The sequence below is a fragment of the Accipiter gentilis genome, chromosome W, assembly GCF_929443795.1.
Source record: "Accipiter gentilis chromosome W, bAccGen1.1, whole genome shotgun sequence".
Taxonomy (NCBI): Eukaryota; Metazoa; Chordata; class Aves; order Accipitriformes; family Accipitridae; genus Astur; species Astur gentilis.
Window position 1 is genome coordinate 27457335 of NC_064918.1, and position 23831 is coordinate 27481165.

The following is a 23831-nucleotide window of genomic DNA, read 5'->3' on the forward strand; positions in this document are numbered from 1 at the left end:
CACAAAATAACAGTAGAACCTACTCGCAAGACTGTTTTTACAGCTGCTTTCAACCATTGCTTGCATCCCAAGAGCACAAGCATATAAAACATTCCATCATTTCCTTTCTTATTCCTTGTATACCCACAGAACTGATACAGGCTGATCTTGCAGAGAATAGCAACAATAAAATATCTGCGTGCATGGAGCTATAACATAGTAGCAAAACGTATTTGGACAGTTTCAAAAATTTCTATTCCTTTTTCACAATTCCAGTGCATGGAAGCAATACAAGTGATATAAACTAGAAACAATTCTGATTAAGCCATTAAAATAAAAGGTGACTTGTTCTGACAGTTTTAAACTTAGGGTATTTATTTCTCCGTCACTTTTAATACAAAATATATCTAGGCAAACCTGTTTTCATTACCAATTGCCAGCAATACATTTTTTCCTCCAAGAATTTCATCACCTCAGGACACTTCAGCACTTTGTACTACATAAGAAAACTCTAAATAAATGCAAAACTGCACTTTGAGACTCCATAGACAGGCTGTCTTCCCACATGCCCACACACAGCCAGTCATCTCCATAGGAAAAAAAAAAATACTTTGCACCCACCATATATATAACAGCCAAAATAACTTCATTCTTGTCAGTTCGGGCCCTGTCCATGCATCCCTTCAAACTGAGGCAACAGCTCCCTACCAAAACTTAAAATAAAAATAGTAATACAAATTTTAAAAACCAGAAAACCCACCCCACCCCCCCAAACACACCACAAAAAACAACAAAACAAAACAAAATAATATTCAAAAACCCCAGCTTGTCCAGCCAGCCTTCCCTGGCAGGCAAGTTACCTCTTCCACAAGGTTGAGATGACACCAACAGTAAGCCTCACAACACACAAAGAGAACAGGTACTCCTGTTGATGCTTCTTGCCTCAAAGAGGTAGTGTACTCGTAAGGAGAGAAAGGGATCTGGGGGTGCTGGTTGACAGCAAGCTCAATAGGAGTCAGCAGTGGGCCCTGGCAGCCAAGAGGGCAAACAACATCCTGGGGTGCATTCAACACAGTATAACCAGCCAGTCAAAAGAGGTGATTATCCTGCTGTATTCAGCATTGGTGCAGCCTCACCTTGACTGCTGTGTGCAGTTCTGGGCCCCACAATTTAAAAAGGATGTTCCTTGAATGCATCCAGAGGAGGGCGACAAAGCTGGTGACGAGGATGGAAGGCATGTCCTATGAGGAGCGGCTGAGGACACTGGGTTTGTCTAGTTTGGAGAGGAGGCTGAGGGGCGACCTCATTGCTCTCTACAGCTTCCTGAGGAGGGGAAGTGGAAAGGGAGGTGTTGATCTCTTCTCCCTGGTATCCAGTGATAGGATGCGTGGGAATGTGTCAAAGCTGTGTAAGGGGGGGGGGGGGGGGGGGGGGCAGACTCAATATTAGGAAGCATTTCTTTTCCGAGAGGGTGGTCAAACACTGGAACAGGCTTCCTAGAGATGGTCGATGTCCCATGCCTGTCAGTGTTTAAGAGGCATTTGGACAATGCCCTTAATAAGATGCTTTAAGTTTTGGTCAGCCCTGAAGTGGTCAGGCAGTTGGACTAGATGATCGTTGCAGGTCCCTTCCAACTGTAACTATTCTATTCTAGCTTGCGGACCCTGGGAAACAGAGTTGTCTGGGGACAATAATGAGAGAGAGAACACGCGCATGAGAGAGAAAGTGAGAGCAAAAGCAAGAGAGTGTGCACGAGGTTTTACATAAGTGTTACCACATCTCCATAATGATCACAGTTATTAAACTTTTAATTAGATACACATGCAACACATGTTTTTAGAATACAGAACACTTCATTCAACAGAAACCCAAACTTGTAACAGAGACTCTTCTAAACTGAGACAAAAACCACCCAAGTGGTATTTCAGAGCTATCGCAACAGGGATAGAAGTGGTATCACATTAGTTGTGTCTGACAACAGACAACAAAAACAAAATTCCTAGTAAAGTAGCACAAAGCTGTTGACTTCAGAATCATACAGCCTGTTACTGGATGCTGTTTCCTCATACCAACCTAAAGTTTTATTACCAATAAACTTTATCTGAAATATACAAGTCAAAACTTTCTAACTCCAGTCATACATCTCTAAGACTTTAGATCAGTTACTTCTTCATAACCAAAAGCTTTAAAAAGTTAACAACCCCCCCCCAAACAACCCCAAAACGTGAACTGCTGAAAGTAATAATTTTAATCTTCAAAATAGAACTATGACCTCTCCTATAGATCTACACTAGAGGTACAGCAGATTATTTGTAATATTTAATTCATTTTTACCTCATCTAGGGTGCTATTAAGCACTGAAGACCTATTAAAAATATTGAGGAATGGTTAAAGAGTGAATAAGAGAATTTATGCAGCATTACTGCCTTTGCAAAATGAAATTAAGATGCTTCTGTTTCTTGTTTCAAATAGTCTGATAAAAATGGGCAGGTTTTTGAGCATTACTATTTTGCAATCCTCTATGGTTAAGGTGGTCTTCTGCTTTAGCCAGGATAAAACACACTACTGTAATTTAGTAACATTACAAAAGGTTGGAAATAAACAAGGTATATATCTGAAAAGAAATGTGATCTTCTCCTAGACAAACTGTATATATATTAAAAAAAAATAAATGGCACTACTACTTTCTATGAAGGATCAATGAGGTAAGAGTAAAAGCAATAATTCTTGAATTACTTCTTGTAAATCTTCATAATTATTTCCTTGAATACAGTTATTTAAAGTTATGCTTTTTAGTTACAGAAGTTGAAGTTTTTCTTTTAGAATAGTGATTTGTCCTGTTAGGTACAAGAAATACACTGTCAACGTTTGTCTGTCAGAGCCTTCTCAAAGACTTTCACTGAAACAGCTTTGCAAAGTTGAGAAGATAGATAATTTATTAAGGTGACAGATATAACAAGTTTGGAATTGCCGTTGATAAATACATTTACTGCAAAAATCGAGCTCGAGTTAATAGTTCAGCGCTTTTGTTAGAGATACCTTCCTGGGTAACATCCGACGTAGTCGGAGGCACAAATCTTACCAAAGAGGCATCCCTCCTTGCGGATGAACAAGGTCCAGGCCTGTCGACCCATCCAGTAGTTGGAATTCTCATCCTCAAAATGAAGGATTCTAAAGGCCAAATTTATGCTCTTGCGAAGTGGGACTAAGTCAATTATCATGTGCCGATTGGCCCTTAGCAAGGCTTGCAGCTTGCAAGGTTGGTGGGGCCTGATGAATCAGTATGGGGGCCGGGGAATTCAGTGCAGATTTATGAGAGTCTTTCTAGCTTTACTAAAACAACATCGGGCTGCAAGACCTTCGCCTCACCCCAGGTGTCACTCAGCAGCTTTAGACCGTGCCATCTTATCTTGCAAGATAAGCAAACCCTGCTACTCCCTGCTGGCTCACAGTGATTTCTGCATTCGGCATCAACAAGTCTGGAGTCCCTTATTATCCACCCTGTGACCTTAGTCACAGCTCACCAAGAGGAACATCGTATAATTTGGATCTAGGCAGGTTAAGGGATTGATCTCTCTCTCCAATTGTACTAGGTTTCACACATGAAAATCCAGCAGCAACAATAACAATAATTATAATAAACATTAATACATACCGGATTAAATTCTGAATCCATCCACTAATTTCTAATCCAAACCAACTGAAAACCTTCAAAATCCACCCAGTCCATTGCCAGTCACTCGGTTTCATCTGTTCACAGAGCTTGCGGGTCTGGTCTGCAATTTTTCGCATTTTGTCTGCAGCTTGATGCAAGGTATCAGACACATTTGGAATTGACACACAACAGGTTTCGTTGGGATAGGTGGTGTTCAGCCATCCACAAACACCATTCTCCTTTAATAATAACATATCCAGTATTAATTGATTTTGTAAGGTCATCTTGCTTGCCAATGTGACACCCATTTACAATAAGGGTCAGATGGAGGATCCAGGGAACTACAGGCCTGTCAGTTTGTCCTCGGTACCGGGGAAGATTATGTAATGGTTCATCTTGAGTGCCCTCACATGGCATGTGCAGGACAACCAGGGGATCAGGCCCAGTCAGCATGGGTTCTTGAAAGGCAGGTCCTGCTTGACCAACCTGATCTCCTTCTATGACCAGGTGACCTGCCTAGTAGATGAGGGATGTGGATGTTGTCTACCTGGACTTCAGCAAGGCCTTTGACACTGTCTCTCATGGCATACTCCTTGAGAAGCTGGCGTCTCATGGCTTAGACAAGTGTACTCTTCACCTGGTGGAAAACTGGCTGTATGGCCGAGCCCAGAGGGTTGTGGTGAATGGAGTTAAATCCAGTTGGCGGTGTGTAGGGGTCAATTATATGGCACTTAGTGACTGGGCCTGAAAGTAGCTCATGGTCGCAAGAGCATTCCAGATGCCTTTAGAAGGCCTTGAACAGAATAAACAAGAAGACAGAAAAAGAAAGATCCCAATTAGAAAAACACAGGTGCGCATTCCATGATAAAGGGAACTTGGCACAAACAACCTCAATTCGGCAGTTTATCTTGACCAATTAGACTGAGACAAGTTTCGCATGCTTTAGTTAATATAGCCAATTATGTCCTATGTTTATGCGCGTGTACAGAGTGAGTATAACTAACTGTATCTTATGTTTATACGCGTGTACAGTGTCGATATAACCAATCACATTTTATGTTTGTGAGCGTGGACACCAAATGCTTGCATGCAGCAGCCAATCAAAGCTTCTAAGAAACTTAGAGAATTGTATAAGAATGATCAGCTAGGCTCAATAAACTGGTGACTTTGATCATCATATTGGTGTCCTCTCGTCTGTCCCTGCATGGAATTTCGCAACAGTAGTGGGTCACAAGTGGTGTTCCCCAGGGCTCGGTGTTTGGGCTGGTTCTCTTTAATATCTTTATCAATGATCTGGATGAGGGAATCAAGTGCACCCTCAGCAAGTTTGCAGATGACATCGAATTGGGAGTGAGGGTTGATCTGCTTGAGGGTAGGAAGGCTCTACAGAGGGATCTGGACAGGCTGGATCGCTGGGCTGAGGCCAATTGTATGAGGTTCAACAAGGCCAAGTGCCGGGTCCTGCACTTGGGTCACAACAACCCCATGCAGCACTACAGGCTTGGGTAAGAGTGGCTGGCAAGCTCCCCAGCAGAAAAAGACCTGTGTGTGTTGGTCAACAGCCAGCTGAATATGAGCCAGCAGTGTGCCCAGGTGGCCAAGAAGGCCAATGGCATCCTGGCCTGCATCAGAAATAGTGTGGCCAGCAGGAGCAGGGAGGTGATCGTCCCCCTGTACTCGGCACTGGTGAGGCCGCACCTTGAGTACTGTGTTCACTTTTGGGCCCCTCACTACAGGAAAGACATTGAGGTGCTGGAGCATGTCCAGAGAAGGGCAACCAAGTTGGTGAGAGGCCTGGAGCACAAGTCTTATGAGGAGCAGCTGAGGGAACTGGGGTTGTTTAGTCTGGAGCAAAGGAGGCTGAGGGGAGACCTTATCGCTCTCTACAACTACCTGAAAGGAGGTTGTAGTGAGGTGGGTGCTGGTCTCTTCTGTCAGGTGGCTGGAGATAGGACGAGAGGAAATGGCCTCAAGTTGAGGCAAGGGAGATTTAGGTTGGATATTAGGACAAATTTCTTTACTGAGAGGGTTGTCAGGCATTGGAACAGGCTGCCCAGGGAAGTGGTTGAGTCACCATCCCTGGAGATATTCAAAAAGCGAGTGGGCAGGGTACTTCAGGACATGGTTTAGTGGGCATGGTTGATGGTTGGACTCAATGATCTTAAAGGTCTTTTCCAACCTAAATGATTCTATGACTCTATGGTCTGTGAGGTTGCTTGTAGCTGGGTAGTGGTAGCCTCAGTAGCTGTCCGCATCCAATTGGCTAAAGTCTCTACTTGCTACATTAAATTTTCTATATATAATCGATTGTTTACTATTACTCTCTAAGATACCCCAAATGATCGCATTCCTAAACTTATCTCCATTCCTGTTGTATAATAACTTGGACATGGCACAGAGGGCAATACGCGTCTCTCTGTTCTGTACCCCCTTGGTTTCATTAATGATTGAGTATAATTAAAAGCTACTGTGGGACATAAAATTGGAAGTCCTAAAGTACATTCTATCCCATCCCAATAGGGTTGAATGTAATCTGATATCTGGCCATCAGAACATACCCATACGGTTTCAGGCAGCGCAGGTAACATCAGAGTGGTATATGTACTGTTTTCCAATTCGCTACACAAAAAGTGCCCATTCCAATAATGTCTCATAGGGATTCTACATTTACTAGCACTATTGACTGACCAAACGGTAATGTCCTCAGGCGCCACCTCCCCTGTACATCCTCGTACTGGCTCAGGGATCAGAACACTATAATTGTGACACAAAGATATATTTCTTAAGGCATGATAGAGGTCTGAGGTGAACCATATCTGTAGATAATCATCAATATTGGAACAATTTATCTTGTTGGTACAATTCCATAGTCTGACTGGTCCCAACGATGACGTATACTGGGGTCTCTTTATCCATTTTTTAAAATGTTTTTGATGAGCAGAAGCGGTCCATATGCAAGATAGGTTATTAGACTGTGGGCCACATCCAGATCCAAGCTGAAAGGGGAATTTGAGATACCACTCAGCTGTTATTGGGACATTGTATTTGAATGTAATGGGTAAACCTCAGAACGGTTGAGGAGGCTGGTTAAGATAAGGTACCTCAGCGCAAATGACAGTTATAGGTGCATTGGTGTCACAACCCGTGCTGGACAGAACAGGGAGGGGTTGTGGTGACTTCAGAATTTCCTCAGGCTAAATTAAGGTGAAGCGACAACAAACAATCAGTTAAACATTTTATTCATGGTAGAAGCAAACTGAACTTGGAAGGCATAATAGTAGGCAGCGTGGTTCCTATTGAAAGGTCTACAAAGGTAAGAAGGAGAAAGAAAAGAAAAAGAGAGGAAAACAAGAAAAGGAGGGAGACATATGACCACCCTTGGATCCTGCGATGAAGTTAACAGTCGATGATGCTGATGGTTGTGGTAATCCTCTGGTGATGGGCATGCGTGGGGCTCCTCATGTCTGTGTCTTTTACAGCCCAGTTCCCGCCTTTTCTCACATCAATCACGCCCCTCTTGGCTTTCTGCACACTGCCCCTAAGGACTTATGTAACTCTCAATTTTCTGTGCAGGCACCATCATGGGGGGTGGTCATGAGCCCCGTCCCCAAATAAACTCTGGGTGACATCTGGCCATATACAGTGAGTTGTTCCGCCCAGTTCATCAGGACATGGGACTGCACATCCTCTGACACACCTCCGATGTCCCATGTCACATGTGGCATTGCTATGCAGAACTTATCTTGTTGCAGTGCCTTGCAAGCAAGTACCGTTCCATCCCTCAACTGCAAAAGCCGGGCCCTGGTCTCTGTCCATCACGACGGCTGTTTGAGGCATTAACTCAGTCCAGTCTCTCACAATTCATGACCCATTTCCCAAACCAAGATTGCCAGGGATTTTGTGGCCAATACTGCCTAGTGCAAGTGGCATTCCATATGTTGCTAAGGTTAAGGGCCACACGATATGTATAGTTTAACGAAGTAGTATTTTCTACTCTCATCCATTAAGTCTTGTATTAATGTGTCATTCCCTTATCATAGATCAGATAGTGCTCCACTCAGATCAACGGGAACTACCATAAAAGGGAGTCTGTCCGCGGGGGTTGTTGGCATCATAAAGCAAGTAGTACCCTGGGTCCAATTCATCATCCTAAAAAAATCCTTGTAATAGCTTATGTCGTGGTTTAAACCCAGCCAGCAACTAAGCACCACACAGCCGCTCACTCACTTCCCCCCCACCCAGTGGGATGGGGGAGAAAATTGGGAAAAGAAGTAAAACTCGTGGGTTGAGATAGAACGGTTTAATAAAACAGAAAAGAAGAAATTAATAATGGTAATGATAACACTAATAAAATGACAACAGTAGTAATAAAAGGATTGGAATGTACAAATGATGCACAGTGCAATTGCTCACCACCCGCCGACCGACACCCAGTTAGTCCCTGAGCCGCAATCCCCCCACCCCCACTCCCCCCAGTTTATATACTAGATGTGACATCACATGGTATGGAATACCCCGTTGGCCAGTTTGGGTCAGCTGCCCTGGCTCTGTCCTGTGCCAACTTCTTGTGCCCCTCCAGCTTTCTTGCTGGCTGGGCACGAGAAGCTGAAAAATCCTTGACTTTAGTCTAAACATTGCTTAGCAACAACTGAAAACATCAGTGTTATCAACATTCTTTGCATACTGAACTCAAAACATAGCACTGTACCAGCTACTAGGAAGACAATTATCTCTATCCCAGCTGAAACCAGGACAGTATCCACCCCTTATTCTATACCACTGATGTCATGCTCAGTTGCCATACCTTCAGCTACATCCTGGTCAATCATCACCACCTTTTCCGTCCCTTTGAGACATATGAACAATGATATATACATATACTTGCGGTCAGTTCATCACACATTATCTCTGTCACTTCATCCTCCTCAATGGCAGCACTCATCACACTCTTCCCCTGTTCCAGTGTGGGATCTCTCCCACAGGAGACAGTCCTCCACGAAGATCTTCAGCATAGGTCCTTTCTGCGGTGTGCAGTCCTTCAGGAGCACACTGCTCCAGCGTGGGTCCCCCACGGGGTCATAAGTCCTGCCAGAAAACCCGCTCCATGGGCTCCTGTCTCCACAGATCTGCAGGTCCTGCCAGGATCCTGCTCCAGTGCGGGCTTCCCATGGGGTCACAGCCTCCTTCGGGCATCCACCTGCTCTGGCGTGGGGTCCTCCCCAGGCTGCAGGTGGATATCTGCTCCAACGTGGCCCTCCATGGGCTGCAGGGGGACAGCCTGCCTCACCATGGTCTTCACCACAGGCTGCAGGGGAATCTCTGCTCTGGCGCCTGGAGCATTTCCTCCCCCTCCTTCTTCACTGACCTTGGTGTCTGCAGGGTTATTTCTCTTACATGTTCTCACTCTTCTCTTCAGCTGCCATTTCTGTGTGTTCCACAACCTCTTTTCTCTTCTGCCTCTCCAGCTGTTGTTTTTTTGGTTTTTTTTTTCCTTTCTCTGTCTCTCCCTCTCTCTCTCCCTCTCTCTCTTTTTTTTACATATAGAGGCACTACCACTATCACTGATTGGCTCAGCTTTGGCCAGCGGCAGGTCCGTCTTAGAGCCAGCCGGCATTGGCTCTGTCGGACACAGGGGAAAACCTCCAGCAGCCCCCACAGAAGCCACCCCTGTAACCCCCCACTACCAAAACCTTGCCACACAAACCCAATACAGTCCAAGCCAAATTACCACTGCTTCTAAAGCGTCCAATCATGCTAGTATTGTTGATCAATTTGTACTTGGGTATTCATTTCAGCCGTAACATTTTTTAATACATTAGCTACTGTGTGAGCAGTCTGAAGGGATTTCACAAGCGCCGTGGTAGCAATGGCGGCAGTAGCTGCAATAATGATAGCTGATATTATAAAGGCAATGAGCCATCCTATAAATTGTTTTGGGTGACTAATTGTCCGCTTTAAAAGCCTTGATAAATGACTTAATCCTTATTCCCTTTCCCATGATTTGGTCATATTTACAGGGATCCACAATTCAGCACGACGTCACATTAGCATGATTACTGTAAGACTAAGTTCAGATATATTCTTATGAGTAAAACAGCTAAAATACCAAGGTTAATTCAGATTAGTTTCAAAAGCATGGTTACGTAAAGCAATATCTAGAAATTGAGCTCCTACAAAAGCATAAGGATGTGAAGTACATATCATCACCGAATCTTTGTGATTCTGTGTCAGGTTCAAACTTATACAAGGAATGCTTTTTTATATAGTCACTGTGGCTTAGGCACAACACCTTCAGTGGGCCCAATAAAAATGCTGCACCTGAGCCACAGTGACCCCGCAAAGAAAAAAGATCAGAATTCTTACAATACTGCTGCTGGCCACTATTGCCAGGTATGCTAAAAAAAGATATTCTTTGGAGTAGGATACACGTTGCATCATCTCACTAGCTTGTTGTTGCATTCCCTTCAAATGTCCCTATGTGATAGCTTTTTCATTCTTGATGTGCTGCTTCCTCCTCATTTGTCTCTCCTCCTTCAAATTCAGAGTCTTCATCTGCGGGATTGGGTTGTCCGAGTGGTTTTGCCAGCTCATGATATGGCTTCACGTGTTTAGCTGGAATCCACTTGGTTCTGTGGGAAGAAGAACACAAGCATACCCTCGCCCCACACGTGATTAGTTCCACAGGTCCATTCCAACCAGGTCCACTAAAAGGATCTTTATACAGTACTTTAGGTCTGTGTGAAATAGAATCAGGAGTTTTAAAATGCTGATCTATTGCTGTGCTGGCCATTAAGTCTGGTGAGCGATTTAAAAAATTCAAAGTAAACATACCATTATCTAGCTGTTCTTGTGGTGGTATATTCCCCCTTTTTTGTTTATGCAACATGGACTTTAAAGCATGATGCATGCGCTCAATTATTGCTTGTCCAGTAGGTGAATGTGGAATTCCTGTCACATGGGATACCTGCCACTGTTGCAAAAATATTTGAGTAGATTTAGCTACATATGCTGGACTGTTGTCAGTTTTAATGGTTTGAGGAACCCCCATAATTGCAAAGCATCGTGACCAATGTCGTTGAACATCACGTGCCCTTTCTCCAGAATGAGCAGTAGCACAAATATAAGAGGAAAAGGTATCAATAGAAACATGCACAAATTTCAAGGAGCCAAAGGCAGATACATGTGTAACATCACTTTGCCAAATGGCATTAGAGTGTAAACCACGTGGGTTAACTCCAATGCTCACTGCATCAGAAGCAACTCTCTGACAATCTGGACAAGAACAAATTATATCTTTAGCCTGTGCTTTTGTCAAATTAAACATCTTTTGCAATGCTGCAGCATTTTGGTGAAAAAAGGAATGAGAGGCCACAGCAGAGTGGAATTGCACTGTGCCAACAGTAAAAGAGTCAGCCACGGCATTGCCTTTAGTCAAAGGTCCTGGCAGCACAGCGTGCGACCTAATGTGACAAATAAACAAAGGATAAGCTCTTTTATTTAAAACAGTTTGTGATTCCAAAAATTTGTTGAATAAGTCTTCATCGTTTATCTCCTTTAAGTAAGATCCTGGTAATCGCTGTCCAACACGTACGACATATTCTGAATTAGAAACAATATTGAGTGGTTCCGATGGAAATAAAGCTAAAGCGTGTAAAACAGCCTGTAATTCCACACGCTGCGTGGAACCTTGTAACAAAACAACAGACGTCTGCCATACTCCATTATCTAGCCAGGCAACTACACCTCGTCCAGTTTTTCCAGAGCCATCTACAAAAACTGTAAGAGCATTAACAACAGGAGTATCTGATACTATCGTCTGTGGTTTGATGTTTAATGTATGAAGGTTTTACAGTAATTTACATTTAGGCAGTGAGAAAGAAATTTTGTTCTTGAAGTCGGCCAATGTGATTTGCAATGATTATGATTGAACAAAAAGGTAATCAAAATCTTGTTTTGAAAAAGGAAGATACAAGGTATCGGAATCAAAACCAATGAGACACTGAGTACGTGACTGTGCTATTTGTACCACAGTCACAATCATTTCTAAAGGCTGTGTAAGAACCTGCACGATAGTGTTCATGATCAAGTCCACCCCTCAGTCAGGAGCCCATCTATATGTTGCAACTCTTCCCTGATGATCTGAAGTATCATGGGCCCACCGAGCCATAAATAGCTCACCCCTATGTTGCCAGTCCAAGTCCACCTGAGACACTTCAATCTTGGAAGCCTGATCCACCTGCTGGTTGTTTCGATGTTCTTCAGTGGCCCGACTCTTGGGTACATGAGCATCTACGTGACGTAATTTTACAATCAGATTCTCTAGCTGGGACGCAATATCTTCCCACAGTGTAACCACCCCCATAGGGCATTTGCCACCATCCATGAGTCAGTACAGAGATAGAGCACTGGACACTTCTCCCTTTCAGCAATGTCTAACGCTAGCTGGATGGCTTTCACCTCTGCAAACTGACTCAATTCACCTTCTCCTTCAGCTGTTTCTGCAACTTGTCCTGTAGGACTCCATACAGCAGCTTTCCACCTCCGATGCTTTCCCACAACGTGACAGGACCCATCAGTGAACAGGGCATATTGCCTCTCATTTTCTGGCAGTTTATTATACAGTGGGGCTTCTTCAGCATGCGTCACCTCCTCCTCTGGTGACATTCCAAAATCTTTGCCTTCTGGCCAGTCCATGATCACTTCCAAAATTCCTGGGCGACTGCAGTTTTTGTATGTGACCCCGTTGTGTGATCAGTGCAATCCACTTACTCCACGTGGCATCAGTTGCGTGATGTGTAGAGGAAACTTTCCCTTTGAACATCCAGCCCAGCACTGGCAGTCGGAGTGCTAAGAGGAGCTGTGTTTCAGTACCAGCCACTTCTGAGGCACCTCGAACTCCTTCATATGCTGCCAATATCTCTTTTTCAGTTGGAGTATAGCGAGCCTCAGATCCTCCATATCCTCGACTCCAAAACCCCAGGGGTCGGCCTCGGGTCTCCCCGGGTGCTTTCTGCCAGAGGCTCCAGGTAGGGCCATTCTCCGCAGCTGCAGTGTAGAGCACATTTTTAACATCTTGTCCTGCCCAGACTGGTCCAAGGGCTACCGCACGAAGAATCTCCTCTTTAATTTGTTCAAAGGCTTGTCATTGCTGAGGGCCCCATTTAAAATCATTCTTCTTCCTGGTCACTTGATAGAGAGGGCTTACAATCAAACTGTAACTTGGAATATGCATTTTCCAAAAACCCACAACACCTAAGAAGGCCTGTGTTGCCTTTTTAGTAGTCAGTGGAGACATAGCTGCTATTTTGTTGATCATGTCCGTTGGGATCTGACGACATCCATCTTGCCATTTCATTCCCAAAAACTGGATCTCCTGTGCAGGTGCCTTGACCTTACTTTCTTTTATGGCAAAACCGGCTTTCAGAAGGATTTGGATTATTTTCTTCCCTTTCTCAAATACTTCTTCTGCTGTGTTGATGTCATCAATGTATTGCAGGTGTTCCAGAGCTTCACCTTTTTCCAGTGCAGTCTGGATTAGTCCAAAGCAAATGGTGAGGCTGTGTTTCCAACCATGGGGCAATCGATTCCAAGAGTACTGGACACCCCTCCAAGTAAAGGCAAATTGTGGACGACACTCTGCTGCCAGAGGGATTGAGAAAAAAGCATTAGCAATGTCAATTGTGGCATACCGCTTGGCTGCCTTTGACTCTAGTTCGCATTGAAGTTTTAGCATATCTGGAACAGCAGCACTCAGTGGAGGCGTGACATCATTCAGGCCACGATAGTCAACTGTTAGTCTCCACTCCCCATTAGACTTTCACACTGGCTATATGGGACTATTAAAGGGTGAGCAAGTTTTGCTGATCACTGCTTGGCTCTCCGGTTGGTGAATCAACTTGTGGATGGGAATCAGAGAGTCTCGGTTGGTGCGATATTGCTGCCGGTGCACCGTTATGGTAGCAATTGGTACCTATTGTTCTTCAACCCTCAACAACCCCACAATCGAAGGGTCTTGAGGGAGACCAGGCAGGGTAGACAGCTGTTCAGTGCCCTCCGTCTCCAAGGCAGCTATACCGAAAGCCCATCGATACCGCTTTGGGTCCTTAAAATACCCCCTCCTTTAGATAGTCTATGCCAAGGATACACAGAGCCTCTGGACCAGTCACAATGGGGTGTTTCTGCCATTCATTTCCAGTTAGGCTTACTTCAGCTTCCAATACAGTTAACTCTTGGGATCCCCCTGTCACACCAGAAATACAAATGGGTTCTGCCCCTTTATAAATTGATGGCATTAGAGTGCAGTGTGCACCCGTGTCTACTAGAGCCTTATACTCCTGTGGGTCTGACGTGCCAGGCCATCGAATTGACACAGTCCAATAGACTCGGTTATCCCTTTCCTCCACCTGGCTGGAGGCAGGGCCACTCTAATTCTGGTCAGAGTATCCAGTATTCACTTCTCGTAAAATTGGCTCAGAAGTCCCTTGAAGAGGATCAGAAATAACATCAGCCCTTCTACTCTGTTTGGAAACTGGAATGGCATTTTTCCTGGTAGAATCCCCTTTTGTGGTGGTTTTTCCTCGCAGCTCACGTACCCGTGCATTTAGGACCGAGGTAGGTTTTCCATCCCATTTCCTCATGTCCTCTCCATGATCACATTGGTAAAACCAAAGGGCACCTCATGGTGTGTACCTTCTGTATTCTCTCTTTTGGGCAGAAGAACGCTCACTCCTAATAGCTGAGACATTGGTCCTTACAAGTGAGGAGTAGGACATATCCTCTTTGAATTGCTGGAAATCCTCAGACAGCTTCTCCACAGCCGAAATGCAGGCTTGTAGGGAGGAGGAGAGATTTTCTTCGTATTGACGGAATTGGCGAGCCACTTCCTCCACTGTTGGTGCCTCTTCATCCTTCCAAGACATTATTGCCAATGCGTTGGCATAGGACGATGGTGTGCTCCGTACAAACTTCCACCACATGGGTTGTGTGCATGGGACTTCATCTGGATCTTTGGGTAATTGTGGTTTGTCCGGGTCATGATGAATCATCTCTAGCACAGCTAATTCCCTCAGATATTGGATACCTTTTTCTATGGTGGTCCACTTGCTTGATTGACATATAACATCTTCCTTAGAGGGGTACCTTTCCTTCACACTTGACAGGAGTCGCCTCCAGAGGCTGATGGCTTGTGTCCCTCTTCCAATTGCCTTGTCAATGCCACCTTCCCTGGCAAGCGATCCTAGCTGCTTGGCTTCCCTACCTTCTAATTCCAAGCTATTAGACCCATTGTCCCAGCATCGGAGAAGGCAGGTGATAATATGCTCACCTATACGACAGCTGAAATCTTTTTGCATATCCCGCAGCTCACTCAAGGATAGGGACCGGGTTATTACCTCTGGTTCTGCCTCTTCCTCCGGTTCCTGTGATGACCCTGGTTCACTATCATCCTTCGCTAAGCGAACTGATTTTTTTTGTCTGTTTCTTCTCCTGTATGGGGGCAACCGATACTGGTCCCGGTTGGTCCTCTGGTTCAGTTGCAGTATCGCTCGCCGGGTTTTGGATAACCGCAGTGTCTGTCGCCGAGGTTTGGGTAGCAGCAGTGCTCGTCGCCAGGGCTGGAGGGACCGCAGTGCCCCTTGCCAAGGTTTGGGTAGCTGCTGTGCTCATTGCTGGGGCTAGAGGGGCTGCAGTGCCGGTTGCTGAGGTTTGGGTAGTCCAAGTTCTCCTTGCTGGGGCTGGAAGGTTGCGGTGCATGTCACCAAGGTCTGGGTGCCTGCAGTGCTTGTTGTCGCAGCTGGAGGGTCCGTAGCGAGGTTTGACTGGCCGTGGTGCTCATCGTTTTGTTGTTAGGTCTAGAGACTTTCTCTTCCCCTTGAGGGTACTGAGTGGTGTCGAACAGGGCTCCATAGGCATGGGCCAGGCCCCAGCACGTTGCAGCAATTTGTATCTCTCTGGAGCTGCTGGGGTGACAGCATACCTTTTCCAAATATTTTACTAGTGCTTCTGGATCCTGCACTTGTTCAGGGGTGAATTTCCAAAACATTGGAGGTGCCCACTTTTCTAGGTACTTGCCCATACTACCCCACACACCCTGCCACTCATAATTATCTAGCCTTGGGGCACATCTCTGGGTGATCTTCTTAAATAGCTGTTTAACCTTAAACGAGAGCTGAACCACAGTCAGAAGTATGCTAATTCCTAGCAGTAGGGCTAGGACTGTGCTAGTCCCAACACCCCAGGAGTATTCAAATTTTTCAAAATTCTCAAACACCATTGTAACTGGACTGAAGGAGAAAGGAGAGGGGAAGAAAGGTACCCCACCCATAGACTGGTTTTCCATGGAGGAAAGGTAAATGGTATAATTTTTAATAGTTTCCCACAGATGGCTCCCGCCGTATAAAGGTGACAATGCTAAGTGCAAATACCAGATTAATCCCACAGCCGATGACTTTATCATACCATAAACCAGTGTTATACCATACATCAAAGCGAAAACCTTAATCCACCTCCCACGGATGATAAGCAGCAGAAGAGGAACTACATACAGCAAGCGAGGTGATACATAACAAAACTTTAAAAAACAGAACAACAACTCTAAGAACACATAAATCAACATAATGACCAGCGACTATTCTACCAATATAATGAATGCTTATAACAAATTTGTTTTAACAAGCTCTGGTCAGGTTTGTCATTATCTCAACCCTTCGTGCCCCACGTTGGGCGCCAAAATGGACTGTCGTGGTTTAACCCCAGCCAGCAACTAAGCACCACACAGCTGCTCACTCACTCCCCCCCATCCAGTGGGATGGGGGAGAAAATTGGGAAAAAGAAGTAAAACTCGTGGGTTGAGATAAGAATGGTTTAATAGAACAGAAAAGAAGAAACTAATAATGATAATGATAACACTAATAAAATGACAACAGCAATAATAAAAGGATTGGAATGTACAAATGATGCGCAGGGCAATTGCTCACCACCTGCCGACCGATACCCAGCTAGTCCCCGAGCGGCGATTCCCTGCCCCCACTTCCCAGTTCCTATACTAGATGGGACTTCACATGGTATGGAATACACCATTGGCCACTTTGGGTCAGGTGCCCTGGCTGTGTCCTGTGCCAACTTCTTGTGCCCCTGCAGCTTTCTCGATGGCTGGGCATGAGAAGCTGAAAAATCCTTGACTTTAGTCTAAACATTGCTTAGCAACAACTGAAAACATCAGTGTTATCAACATTCTTTGCATACTGAACTCAAAACATAGCACTGTACCAGCTACTAGGAAGACAGTTAACTCTATGCCAGCTGAAACCAGGACAGGAATGTATAGCCGAAGGTTGGCCCGTTTCAGTAAAACTGCGTGAACAAGTGGTAACTGCCTGTTGACAATGTCGCTTGCAACTTAACAAAGACCTCCTGAGGCGCCTCCCCTGCATATCCGGGACAAGAAAACACTGTGGCACACCTGGCAGATCAACTACATAGGCCCATTACGACATTCAGGGGGTAAAAGATACATACTGGTGGGAGTGGAAGTTATTTCAGGAGTTACCATGGCTACAGCCATCACAGCTGCCACTGAGGAAAATATAGTCCATGTCTGAAGGAATAGTTTAGTACACTCTCCCTTCCTGAGGAGGTTCAAAGCAATAATGGGTCGCGTTTTTCAGCTACAGTAGTATAAGACTGGGCAAAGGAAGAAGGGATCCAATGGGTATTCCATACTCCATACTACCCCCAAGCCAATGGTATTGTTGAGCAAACAAATGGTTTAGTGTGAGAGACTGAAAGAGTTAATGTCTCAACCATTGTGGCAGGGCAAGTTCTGCATAACAATGAACCCTGCATAACAGACTGCAGGTGAGAAGCCGAAGCAGGTTAGCAACAGGGCGCAGAGGGTGTGCCGGAGGATGTGCAGTTCCGTGTTCTGATACACTGAGCAGGGCAGCTCACCATATATGGCCAGAGGTCATACAAAGTTTATTTGAGGAAGGGGCTCATGGCTGCCTGAGGGACCCTTTGCGACCACCACCCACCAATGGCGCCTGCACACAAGATCAGGAGTTACATAAGTCCTTATGGGCAGCGTGCGGAAGAACAAGAGGGGTGTGATTGATGTGAGAAAAGGTGGGAAATGGGCTATAAAAGACACCAAGACGAGGAGCCCTGTGCGCGTGCCCTCCGGAACTGGACCTCTAGACTGACTGGACCAATGCTGGACCAAGGACCAGTGAAATCTTTCTCTTTTCTTTTCCTCTTTCTCTCTCACTCTCTCTTTCTCTCTCCTTTTTCATAATCCCTACACCTCATCCCTTTAGACATAAAACCATTGACCAAGTCTGGGACTAGGAGTGGATCTAGCTGCCCCTAGGCCCTTCTCTGAGAAGGAGTCTAGAAATCAAGGGGGTCCACTCTGAACCTTGTGACTCAACGGGAGGTTCACAAAGGGAAAGTCCTGTTTAGCTAATTTGATATCCTTCTATGATAAGGTGACTCGCCTAGTGGATGAAGGTAAGGCAGTGGATGTAGTTTGTCTGGATTTTAGTAAGGCTTTTGATGCTGTCCCTCACAGCATCCTTCTGGACAAGTTGTCCAACTGTGAGATGAGCAGGTTCACAGTCCACTGGGTGAAGAACTGGTTGAATGGCAGGGCTCAAAGGGTTGTAATGAATGGAGCTACAGCTGGCTGGTGACCAGTTACCAGCAGTGTTCCTCAGGGCTCAATTCTAGGGCCAGTTCTGTTCAATATATTTATCAATGATCTGGATGCAGGAGTTGAATGCACCCTTAGCAAGTCTGCTGATGATACCAAATTGGGAGGTGCTGTTGACTGTCTTGAGGGACAAGAGGCCTTGCAAAGGGATCTAGATAGATGTATACGGAGGGGTTAAAAGATGGAATTTTGGTCCGTGGATGAACACTGGGGGAGAAGTAGATAGCCAAGAAAAATGCAGTCAGCACAGAAAACAGATGGTTTGTTGCCCGTTGCTTGGAATGCTGACCACGGAGATAAGAGAGCTGAGCAATAGTGGGAGAGAACGGGCAGCGGGCTGTTGCACGGTACAGCTGTGAGCATGGTCAGCGCATGACTGCTGGATTATGACAATATGCCACGTGTAGAAAGCCCATGAACCAATAGACAGGATGGCTATGGCGCATGCAGCGCGCCTGGCTAGTGAGCGCATGCGTCATAGGCTCCCTATGTTGCAACCGAGGCGTGTTTTGGCACCCACTGGCCACATGTGCCGAAACCCGTTCCTCCACAAATGTATAAATACCAGGATTTCCCGAAGAGCACCAGGCTGGTGTACGGCAAGGCCACTGTTGCCTCCGTGGGGATGCCCACATAAAGCTGGCACCTACCGATTGCTGGGCTGAGCTCACGGCGCAAGACAGCACAAGAATGTATGGATGGTCCATCTTCCTCACTGTCCTCAGGTCTGTATGTTAATTTGCTTTACAAGATACCCTTAGCATAATTGGCCTGGTTTTAGCTGGCATAGAGTTAACTGTCTTCCTAGGAGCTGGTACAGTGCTATGTTTTGAGTTCAGTATGCAAAGAATGTTGATAACACTGATGTTTTCAGTTGTTGCTAAGCAATGTTTAGACTAAAGTCAAGGATTTTTCAGCTTCTCATGCCCAGCCATCGAGAAAGCTGGAGGGGCACAAGAAGTTAGTTGCTGGCTGGGGTTAAACCACGACAATAATGCATGTCTGTAGTTCATAAATGCTTGCTTTTTCCCTTGTAGTCAGTGTGTGTGTGTTTGCCTTCTTGGGAATCCTCGAAACCACCCTAAAACAACAGATTGGAGCATTGGGCAATCATCAATGGCATGAAATTTAAGAAGAGCAAATGCCGGATTCTGCACCTGGGGCAGAGTAATGCCAGCCACAAATATAGATTTGGAGAGGAGTGGCTGGAGAGCAGCCCTGCAGAAAGGAATCTGGGGGTGCTGGTTGACAGTAGGCTCAATGAGTCAGCAGTTGGCCCTGTGTTTTGCTGAATGGCAAGATACCAAGTAAAAACACAGACTCCAGTCTAATATATAAAAATTAATATGCTTTAATATATATATACATGTCTTATAGTAATAATCAAAAAGGAAAGATAAGCAGAGTAGCGATGCACTAGTTCATTACTGTAAAGCAAGGCAGTGATTAAGAAAAGGATACATCACCAATTACCACTTCAAAAACATCGTCCGGGTTCACACTTTGGCTGGGAAGCCCCTCGGCAGCTGGCCTCTAGAGATCCTCGGTAATTGGGAAGGTCCACCCATAGGTGAGGCTTCAGGAGTCAGCCTGAGAGTTTCCCGCTTTTTATAGTAAGTCTTTTTGGCAGTGTGAACATGCAGACTGTTATGCTTCCCTTATCAATCCCATCCAGAACATTGGCCAGGTGTTCCGGGTGTGACTGAGAAATGAACTACATCCAGTCAGCACACAATAAAATATTAACCAGATGTTCATGTTGCTATCTACAGAAGTAGATAACAATAAAAGTGGTAGTCAATCATAGGTAATATTGTCCAAATGTTCATGTTACTCTTTACAGAGGTGGACAAGGATAAAAGTGGTAATTAATCAGAGGTAATACCATCCAGATATTTGGGTTGCTATTTACCGAGATGGGTAATTATAAAAGCAGTAATCAATCACAAGCAGTAATTAACTATTCTCATCACATTCGGTCCTTTGATTACTGATTGTGGGATGTATAAGACAAAGGAAGTAATAAAGGATTAGTTAGTTGTCTAATTCAATACCATAAGCAACAATTCCATACAGTTAATAGTATAACTGCAAGTACAACTACAGGTAAAGGATGGATTAAAATAGATACCAGAACAGGTAAAATTAAAATTTGGGCAATCGTCTTGTGGCTGAATCAGTAGGTCTTGAACGCCACTATTTAGCAACATATCCTGAATTTCTCCTTGATAATCAGCATCAATAACTCCCCCCAATACTTGTATCCCCTTCACAGCTAAACTAGATCGAGGAGCTATTTGCCCAAAATATCCAGGTGGGAATTGTATCCTGACCCCTGTATTAATAATACAGATGTCTCTAACATTTAACTGATATTGTTGCAATCTGTATAGGTCTAACCCTGCTGCATCAGGGGTAGCTCGATATGAGGCTACAGCTCCATCCTGAATTTCCCAATAGCTAATTTCTTCAGTAACCGTCAAGGGTTTAATCTGTAAATTAGGGGTAATCATTCGCATCAATGGGGTTGCCATTTCTCCAATAGGTCGATTATTAAGTATCTGTAAAGCTTCTGAGAAGTGCTCCCTCCATGAAGTTAATTGGCCACCTCCTAGTTTTTTTGATTGTTCCTTAAGAAGACCATTCATTCTTTCAATTAACCCTGCCGATTGGGGGTAATAGGGTATATGAAATATCCATTGGATATTATGGGTTTCAGTGAATTGTTGTACTGACTTATTTTTAAAGTGTGATCCATTATCACTTTGGATCTGTACAGGTATACCATAATACAAAATGATCAGTTCTAAGGTACGAATAGTATTTTCTGACATGGCCCAATTACAAGGATGTGCTATCAAATACCCAGAATAAGTATCCACTGCAGTGCATACATGTTGACATCTTTTATTCTGCGGCAACAGCCCAATGTAATCAATTTGCCAAATTTGTACCGGCAATTTTCCTCAGCAAAATTGCCCTCTCACAGTATGGGGTATTGGTCTTTGCTGTGTATGTTGACAAACAGGGCAATGGGCTATTATAGTTTTAATTAAATCTAAATGAATAGGGACGCCTCGATCTTGAGCCCACCTGTAAGTGGCTTTTTCTCCAAGATGTCCGCATTTTTGATGTGTCCATTTGACCAAGCCCATCTGATGATCCTGATGCGGGTCTTCCACATCAACGTGGGAGATTTTGGCCTGGCTATCTGTAATAGAATTATACCATCGTTCTAGAGTGTCCGCCCCGCAGTGTGCATCAACATGAAATACAGTAACTTGAGTTTGTTGGACAAATGCCCAAATGTCTTGCCACAGTTCCTTACCCCATACTTCTTTAGAATAAATCTTTCGATTGTTTTTAGCCCATGTTGGGAGCCACGTAGTTAATCCATTGGCTACCGACCATGAATCAGTAAATATATGACATTGTCCCAATTCTTCCTGTTTTATAACCATATAGACAGCATATAGTTCAGCATATTGGCTGCTTTTCCCCTCTCCAGTAATAACTTGAAACTTATTGGCAGATGGGTTATATCCTACAGCTTTCCAAAATCTTTTCCCTCCTACATACTTTGCAGACCCATCAGTTAACCAAGCGTGTTTCCTTTCCTCTTCAGTCAGTTGATCAAATGCTTTTCCCCATTTTACTGGTGATCCTTGCTCATTCACTAAATTAGGTGTGGATAACACCTGATCATCTGTAGGGGTACTGGCCACCTTCTCATGTAAAGTCGCCACCCCTCCTATGCCTACCTTTGCTCTATTTTGTATATATCATTTCCATGTTATCACATTGGCTTCTTGTGCATGTCCTATTCTGTGAGTTTTAGGTGAACTTTTAACCCATTGCATTATAGGAATCTCAGGTCACAAAAATACTTCATGCCCAACTGTCATTTGTTCAGTTTCTATTAAGGCCCAATAGCATGCTAATAATTGTTTTTCAAATGGGGTATACCGTGATCCTGCTTCAGGTAACTTTCTATTCTGGAATCCTAATGTACTTTCTTCTTTCCCTGTTTTTGCCACAAACCCCAATTAGCATACATGTCATTAACCGACACATTCAGTTCTACTCTGCCGGGTTGCAATGGCCATAAATCTAAAGCTTGTTGAACAGGTTGCTTGGCCATTTCAAAAGTATGCTGTTGTTCATTTCCCCATTTGAATACATACTTTTTCCGGGTTACTTTATACGGAGGAGCCTCCAAAATCTAAATAATCCAATAAATCTCTGCACATCAGTTTTATTTTGTAGTGTCACAAAATGCAAAATTTTCTGTTTGGCTTTTGGCAGCATTTCTCTATGGCCTTGGTGCCACTGTATTCCTAAAAATTTTACTGTTTGTGCTGGTCCTTGGATCTTGCTAGGGTTAATTTCCCACCCTTTATCTCACATATGTTGAACTAACAATTCTAGTTGTTCCTGTTCAGTCTCCCCTTGGAGCATAATATCATCCATATAATGCACTATTTGCATTGTGTCTGGTATTACTAATTGGTCCAGATGTTCAGCCACTATTCGGTGGCAAATGGTGGGACTATTAACCCACCCCTGGGGTAAGCGAGTAAAAGTATACTGCCTACCTTGCCAAGTAAAAGCAAACAGATCCCAGTGCTCTTCAGCAATAGGTATGGTAAAGAATGCATTTTCTAGATCAATTACTGCATACCACTTTCCTGGATATCATTGTACCTGTTCGATTAAAGTAACAATGTCAGGTACTGCTGCTATCAGTGGTGGAGTATTTTTGTTTAATCCTCTATAATCTACAGTCATTCTCCAAGTCCCATCACTTTACTGGCCATACGGAATTATTCCAAGCCGTAGTTGTTGGCTTTAATACTCCTATCTCTAATAAATCTTTAATCATTTGTGAGATTTCCTCATGCCCTCCTGGAATTCTATACTGCTTTATAGTAACTACTTTTGTCGCAGGAAGAATTTGAACAGGAGGCATTCTTATTTTCCCTACCAGTACTGGTCTAGCACTAATGTATGGCTTTATTCCAAACTGATATTGTCCATCTGATAATTGCAGGGTTATCCCTTTTAATATATCAATTCCAATAATATATTCAGGAATGGGAACTATCATAACTGAGTAAGTTCATCTTGGCAAATTTCCTATTTTCATCTCAATTTCAGTTTGTACAGCCTCAATTTGTTTTCCTCCTAATCCAGTAATGATAACCCTTTGATCTTTAAATCGTTTCGGATTTCCATAAATTAAAGAGGCCTCCGCTCCAGTATCAACAAGGGCTCTTGCTGAGGACACCAATTCTTCCAGTGAATTTGCAACTCCACATGAGGGCGGTTATCCTTTTTCGACCACCCTTGAACTGGAGCTCAGCCCTTTCCTCAGTCAGTTTTCAGTTCTTTCAGTTGCTGAACTAAAGCCCTAAAATCTCTCCAGGGGTACAGATCATCGAACTGCTCCCAGTCCTTCCGATCCCCTAGAATGCCCAACTCGCCGGTGGG

The 23831-nt window shown here is 44.3% G+C and overlaps 1 protein-coding gene and 1 pseudogene across 1 annotated transcript in view; both read right to left on the reverse strand.

Moving 5' to 3' along the window:
* LOC126035461 (uncharacterized) overlaps positions 1-12405 on the reverse strand; it is a 280978-nt gene extending 268573 nt beyond the window's left edge. Inside the window, exon 1 of the mRNA XM_049794073.1 lies at positions 12374-12405. The gene's annotated coding sequence lies outside the window, so the exon portion shown is untranslated. The remainder of the gene's footprint in view (positions 1-12373) is intronic.
* Positions 10125-23454, reverse strand: LOC126035574 (uncharacterized; annotated as a pseudogene).
* Positions 23455-23831: the final 377 nt, after the last annotated feature.